Source organism: Herpailurus yagouaroundi, unplaced genomic scaffold (assembly GCF_014898765.1).
Source record: "Herpailurus yagouaroundi ecotype Mexico unplaced genomic scaffold, PumYag 142, whole genome shotgun sequence".
NCBI classification, from domain to species: domain Eukaryota; kingdom Metazoa; phylum Chordata; class Mammalia; order Carnivora; family Felidae; genus Herpailurus; species Herpailurus yagouaroundi.
In genome coordinates, this window is record NW_024412397.1 from 9,355,512 (window position 1) to 9,362,113 (window position 6,602).

Here is a 6,602-nt window from a genome sequence, read left to right on the forward strand (position 1 = left end):
GTGAAAACAGTCTTGGGTGATGGCCCAGTTTGCTGAAGTTAGTATTTAATAGCTGAGAGTCACAGGCCACCATTTCAGCTAGGGCCTCCTTGAATTGTCCTTTCTGAGTGATGGGAACTTCAAGAAAAGGTACCCACGAAGCAAGAATGACAGATTATCGAGTGCTGGCTCAGGTACTTTGCGTATTATCACTTCCCCTGTCCCTTTTGGTTGTCTCAAAGACTTTCCTAAATTTTATAACCCTGGAATTTGATGAGACCCAGTTGTAGCGACTCCATAGTGTATAAATTTCACAGAAATCTGTTTTCATAGCCAATTTACATATACAGGCACTTTTAACTTAAAGGTGTTTATTTTTGTTTTGCATAAAAAAGACAAAACTAGTGCGATGTTATTCATACTAGAATTAAGAAGTTCTAACATATTTTGTCTTCCTGGGAGTTATCTTGTTATTGAAGTCTGGACATCCTGCTGATCTGCTTCTTGCTTTGATGATCTGATATCATTTTATTTTGATGTTTTCGGTCTCCTATTTGGGACAGGTTTCGTAGTCAAAACATAATTAAGTAGATGCTTTTCATATGCAAATGTCCAGGTGATTACTACATCAAGAGATTATATTTATTCTGGAAAAAAGAGTACAATTTAAAAGGTTGGAGATAATGGGAAGATTTCAAAATCTCTCTGTCTCTCTCTCTCTCTGTCTCTCTCTCAGTAAATGAATTTCTTAATATAATGATACCAATTGATAAAGATTCTGCTCTCTTCAGATCATTCCAGCTCACACCCCCTTGTTTTGAAAGTCTGTGTCGTAAGTAATAAAAATGCAAGGAGCATTTACTATGTGGTTGTGTGTCTGAACATGTGTATATTATACTGCTGGTCCACACAGAAGACCATGTTACTCTGTGATATTTTGTGCACCAAAAGTATGAACAGGGCTTAGATTTTATAAAAGATTAAAGAAAAAAAATGTGAAGCGAATGTTTTAGGGGCTCCACTGATCTCGAAATACGATTCATTTTTTCCTTTACTTATTTTTGTTTCTGTTTTCCACCAGCAAAATGGAATTTTCATGTTATTGTCATTTCAAAGTGCAATGTAATATATCTTTTTTTCTTATTTCATTATCCCTGTCTCCCCAGCCCGTCAGAGACAATTATACACTGTTTGACCTGTACCCTTTCTATTTGCACGTGTCCTTGAAAAACGTGGCAGAATTCTGCGTGTGCGCTTTTAAAGTTTGTTTTATTTGTGAGACTTACAAAGCTACAGAAATGTTGAAAGATGAGTAAAATGAAGAACACTTATAATTGGTACCACGTTGCCTCTTTTCTGTCATTCTTTCAATCTCTCTTTTATTACCTTGGGACTTACGAGGCAGTTGTTTTCTAACTCTGTCCCTAGCACTCATCTGTGAAGCAGAGCTTTCGCTTTCTCTAGCCCTTCCTCTTTTGATGCTTTGATGCTTTTTTTAATTCAGTCTGTCAAAATCCCTTGCAATCATTGTTCTTCTTCATGTAAAAATTGACCTAACTTTGGAATGTGGAATTCCTTCAGGTGGCCCCTGTGTGTTTTTTATTTGGCTCTACTATCTCTTTAGGCATTTTCTGGCTTTCTGGTTCAACAAGTTGCAGTATTTATCACTTATTTCATGTTGTACCTCCTCTGTCCCAGACCTGGATTTACTGCTAGAGGCCCTGGTTTCTTCTGGTAAGGAATGGACACAGGCACTGGGATCTAGGTTTGTGCGTGGCTACCGGGATCTTCTTTGCATCTGGGGTATTCCTGTGAACAGAAGTAAAATATACATGTATTTTAGAAAATATGAATTAATACTAATACCTGTAATTAAAATTCAGTACAAAATTCTTTCTCACCATCTTCTATATTTATATCCCTCTCCTTCCCCAATGAAAGCCCTCAAGTCCAAACATAGGCTATTTATTTGCTCAGTAACCAATATAATTTCAGAATTACAAACATAATATATATTTTATTATCTTTTTTTCTTTTAAAGTGTATTTTGAGAGAGACAAAGACAGTGCAAGTGGGGGAGGGGCAGAGAGAGAGGGTGAGAGAGAGAATCCCAAGCAGGCCCTGCACTGCCAGCATAGAGCCCCATGTGGGGCTCAAACCCACAAAGCTGTGAGATCATAACCTGAGCCCCAACCAAGAGTCAGATACTTAACCGACTGAGCCACCCAGGTGCTCCAATATATATCACATTTATTTAAAATGTAATTCTATGTCAATAAAATATTTGAAAAGATATAGCCTTCAATTTACATATTTTATACATTCAAAATACATATTCAGTAGAAATCTTTTATGAATCCTGATTTCTTAATGTCTTTCTCTTTAAAAGGAGAGTGGTTTTGTTCTGTTTTGCTGGTGAAATGATAACAGGCAAGTGACAGAAAATTGCTGGCCAGAATACCTAAGTAGCATTTTTAAAGAGCCTTCATTCTAATCAAATATTGAGAATGACTGAGATATCTTATATGTGCCTAGGTACAAGGTATGTTTTCTTTCTTTCCCAGACTTTCCTCAGGAAAGAGGAAGGTACCTCATGCAAGATTCTTTAAAAAATTATTAATATTCAAGAATAAACTGTCAGTAATTTCATTGTTAATAACAAAGTACAGTTTGGAGAAGACACATTAGCCTGAGATAACCCCAGGAGTAATTTTTGGTTGCTTATAAAGGTCACCTGAAGTAATTGGTAAAAATACAAAAAAAAGAAATTTAATGTAGATTTAGTGATTATTATAGGAAACATACTGTGACAATCATAAGGCTTGGATATGACTTGAACATGTCTTTAGACGCTGAGTAAGTGCAGATTTGTCTTGGATAGGGGAGATTTTAGCTTTAGGGAACACTTCTAGTGACAGCATCCCTGCCTCTCTCTATTTAAAAAGTTACCTTCACAACTTACCCGGAAATAATAGTAATGTGCTCTGGGAAGCTGAGTTAGATAACTCAGATATTCATCTTCAGGGATGAAATTTCATTGATGTAAAAGATGTATGTGATGAGTTTAAACAAATTGTTGCACAGATAAAAAGTAATAATTTATATCAATGTTTTGTTTTATATTGTAAGCATATATTACTAAAATAATATAGTAAACACTATAAGGTGGCATTATATTTCATCTACATCCCTAAAATTTAATCTATTCAAATTGATCCAAATTTTTTTCTCATTGGGAAAAGAGCAGACTATATAATATATATTATAATATTATGTCATAGAAATATATAATATTCAGGTCCCTATTATATCCAGCCATAAAACAGAAATGCCAATAATATGCTAAGTAAAACCAAAAACTTAACAAAAATTACAAGTATTTATGAGTTAGAGGTTTGTTGAGGAGTCTCAATTTGTTAGATGTATGATAACATAACTATTTTAATGTTGCACATAATTCCTTTCATCTGTGTTGGAGGGATTTATCTTTGTTTCACCACTGAATATCATTTTAGAGCAGATTTGAAAATATGCCAGTCTAATTTGCCAGTTTAATAACCAGTAATTTTGGTTATTAAAATTTAGACCTATTTAAAAATTTCAGTCCTGTATTCTTTTCAAAGTTTCTTCTCCTTACTCTCCTAGGGAGAAGCTTGAACCCTTTTGTTCAAGGTTGAAGTGTGTGTGCGCGTGCGTGAGGAAGAGAGAGGGAGAGAAGAGAAAGCATGTGTTTTTCTAAGTGAAAGAAGTTTAAAAGTTCCCTCCATTATCATATCCCACGCGGAATGTTGTTTATGGCAGAGAGAATAAAAGATGGAATATTCAAATTCAAGGACACCGCAGGGTCAGGTAAACAGAGGTACCTGATCTGGGTGAATAATTGAAACAACTGTCAACATTTTGCAGCTCATATTAGGAAGAGGAAGCAGTGTAGTGAAGATGTGCTTGTGGTAAAACGTGAAGATCTGAAGAAGCAGAGTGTTAAAGCCTAGAAATAATTGCAGACATATCTTTCTAACTGTGTAACAGGCACTCTTCCATGAATTGTGCTTATTGTAATCCTCTTTCCTTTCTAAAAATATTTAGCGTTTATTTATTTTTGAGAGAGAGAGAGAAGGAGGAAGGAAGGGGCAGAGGGAGAGGGAGACACAGCATCCGAAGCAGACTCCAGGCTCTGAGTGTCAGCACAGAGCCCGACGCGGGGCTCAAACGCACGAACTGCGAGATCATGACCCGAGCCAAAATTGGATGCTGAACCCACCGAGCCACCCAGGTGCTCCTTTAATCTTCTTTCAAAAGTCTTTAGGGAAGATAATCTTACTGTCTCCTTTCAGATTAGGGAACTGGCATACATCCTGTTAAAAGTTAAAAAGTGGAGACACTGGGATTCAAATGCTAACACTCTAATTCTGGAGCATATGCTCTTAATCACTGTGCAGTACTGTCCTTTAGTATCTTGGAAAGTCTGTGACATGAGAATGTGCCATGTGGAATGACACATGGAAACTTTTACAGTATACCACAGGTGGAACAAAGCAATGAGATTTCAAACCAGAACTATGTTCTTCAGGTCACATTGCTTGCTTCTTTCCTCCAAGCCCAGAGCTTCCTTGCTTTGGCCGTAGTGTGAGATGGCACCCGAGCCAGCTCTGTACCCCGACATCACAGTCCCAAGGTACGGAGGAGTTAATGCTCCGTGCTGGAAGCTTTCACACTGCCGGTGAAGGAGCCCAGGGATAAATATTCCCTCCTTTCCTCTTCCCGCAAACAGAAAGTCCTCAGATGCTTTTTATATAGCTTCGTGGACAGTCCCGAGGAAGTGAGTGAACAGTCACCCAGGGGGCTGACTTAATGATGCAGCCTTGTGTTGGCTCTTCTTGCTTTCCACCTTTGCTGCCTTTGACCTTCGATCCAGCTCCCTTGGATTGAACACCCCCAGTAAATTGTTTGTGCTTTAGCCTTTGTCCCAGGCTCTAAGGGAAGCGAGGTTCGGAACATCAGTGATGTGTCCATTTCAGCAGGTTAGCTGTGTAAGTGGAAGGGAGGATTGTGTGTGACTGAGAGGTTTTGGGTTTTTGTTTGTTTGTTTGTTTTGTTTTTAAAGTAAAGAGGCTAGATTATTGATTCTCAACCCTGGCTGTATAAAAGAATTATCTGGAGAGATGTTTTTTGAAGACTTCATTTTTGTAGAGCAGTTTTATGTTCACAGTAAAATTGAGAGGAAGGTACAGAGATTTTCCATCTGTCCCCTGCCCCCACATACACAGCCTCCCCATTATCAGCATCCTCCATCAGAGTGGTACATTTGTTACATTTGATGACCTACGTCGACACATCGTAATGCATAGTTTACATTAGAATTCACTCTTGGTTTTGTACATTTGGATCAATGTAAAATGATTAGTATCCATCACTGAAGTATTGTACAGAGTATTTTCGTTGCCCTAAACGTCCTCTGTATTCTGCCTGTTCGTCTCTGTCCTTCTCTTCCATCCTCCCACAGCCTCTGGCAACCACTGATTTTTCTACTGTCTCTAGAGAGAATTTAAAAAGTAACTGTAACCGTGTCCCAGCTTCAGAAATTCCGATTTAATAATTCTGGAGTTGGCCTGAGCATCAATAAGTTTTTGAAAGTTTCTGGATGATGGTAATATATAGCCAGGATTGAGAAATCTGGACTAAATCATGCTTAAATTATTAAAAGAAGGATTTAAAAGCGATGGAGAGATCCAAGTGGGATATTTCATAGTTCATAGCTTTTCAGAAAGGGAAAGAGATCGGATTCAGGGTATATTTGGAGAGATTAATTTGTGCAACACAGAGGAACACCTACATGGTAAGGACCCAGAGATTTATTTTCTCCAGCACTCTTCTGCACAGGCACTGCCTGGGGATCTTGTTAAAATGCAGGTTCTGATTCTTCAGATCTCGGGCCTGAAATTCTAACATTTAACAAACTCCAGGTGATACAGTGCTGCTGGTCTGTTAGACATATTTTTTATTAGCAAGGATTTGAGTTTTGTGGGTTTTTTTTTTTTTTTTGTGGGGGGTTGGTAAATGAGATCCAAAGGCAAAGGGAAAAGAGAATTTAGAGTGTATTTAAGATAATTTTTCTATGGTACTCAGCTGATGTCCCATGGAATCTAAACTCAATAAAAAGGGAAGTGAAAAGGAGATTAATGAATAGGACATAAGCGGGGGGGGGGGGCAATGAACTGAAGGTTTTGATGCCAGTGAAACAGCTTTGTAGTGACATTACTGAAGAAAGCAAGTTAGAAATATAGGAGGGTGTGGTGGTCTCAGAGTGGGATATTTGCATTAAAGGTATGGGGTGCCTAATTTCAGGTGATGAATAGTCAAGGGCTTAAATTGAGGGGACTGGGGCAGAGTAAAGGAGATCATTGGAGATAAGATCAAGGAATTACTTGAGGCCAGGAGGTTAGATTACTCTTAAAGAGGTTTAAGTTCGGGTGAAGAAGAAAGCAAGAGTCATACAGCAAAGTTGTCAGTGGATGAAAGGGCCAAGATTAGAATAGTTTAATTGGTATGAACCTCAGAGGTGTTGGGATTTTTTTTTTTTTTTTTTTTTTTTAGCAACAGTTGTTTCCTTTCCATCATGGCAT